The following is a 1,193-nucleotide window of genomic DNA, read 5'->3' on the forward strand; positions in this document are numbered from 1 at the left end:
GTTATTTTATGGTGTTTTCGGGTACAAGATTTTGTATTTAGGCACAACAACTTCAACACTAGTTCAAGTTTAAAACAAGAACACTATGAAGTACAAAAACATCCTCATCACAAGATCAAAGTGATCTTTCTAAGAAGTGTGTTTTATTTTTTCAGAAATTAAGATGAAACAGAAATATAAAGCCAAGTCTCTCGACTTCACGGAGTGTCCTTAAGGAATAATTCCCCTCACTATACCCGAGATTTTGGAATCTTCCTCTTAGGATAAAATGACTTTTAATCCAACTATAGTGGTACCTCAAATAATTAAATTTGTCGAACTCACTCAACGATTTGATTGATCACAAAGAAAGTTTTGAAGACAAGAAAAGTTTTTATTTCAGAAAATTTTTCATTCATTTCTAAACCTGTGGATGAAAGTAGGTTTATATAACCATCAGATGCCTCTTCTGAAAGGTGACAATGGTTCACTTAAAAGGTGTATCCTTTGGAAGAATCATGTTTGTTCATTTGAAACATTGTGTCTTTTTCTGAACAAACACAACTATCTGAACAGTCACACCTTTTCCAAAACAATATGTCTTTTGCTCAAAGTTTGTGTCCCATAATTTTCCATTCATACCAATTAAACCCAACACTAGTTAGGTTAAATGATCAGGGTAACATAGGGTTCCATCTTGTTAAAGCACTACCAAAGGCGGCGACATGTGCACTAGTTGATAATTTGAAACAAATTGCACCTTTGATCCTTCCGATTAGGGAATTACTTCAATTTGTAATCGAGTCATTTGTTAAAAAAACGAATTGGGGCTCAACAATAGGAGAACCTAAACCAGTGATCAATTTTAAAATAGGTGTGGATCATATTTGTTTGCATGCTGGAGGAAAAGCAGTGATTGATGGAGTTGGTGCAAGTTTGAACTTGAGCGAGTATGATTTAGAGCTAGCAAGAATGACACTGCATAGATGTGGTAACACCTCAGCAAGTAGCCTTTGGTATGTGTTGGGGTACATGGAGGCTAAATGAAGGCTAACAAAAGGTGACAAAAGTGATAATGATTTAACAGTAATAGTAGTTTATGGGACGTGTTAAGAGATTTGTGTGATGAAAATATTTGGAAAGATTGCATTGATAATTATCCACCAAACACTTTAATGAATCCTCTTTGGAGAAATTTGGATGGCTACTAAATG

General features: G+C 34.7%; 1 pseudogene; it reads left to right on the forward strand.

Moving 5' to 3' along the window:
* The first annotated feature begins 576 nt into the window (after positions 1-576).
* Positions 577-1,193, forward strand: part of LOC107846291 — a 736-nt pseudogene continuing 119 nt past the window's right edge.

This window comes from Capsicum annuum, chromosome 11, assembly GCF_002878395.1.
Source record: "Capsicum annuum cultivar UCD-10X-F1 chromosome 11, UCD10Xv1.1, whole genome shotgun sequence".
Classification (NCBI taxonomy): Eukaryota; Viridiplantae; Streptophyta; class Magnoliopsida; order Solanales; family Solanaceae; genus Capsicum; species Capsicum annuum.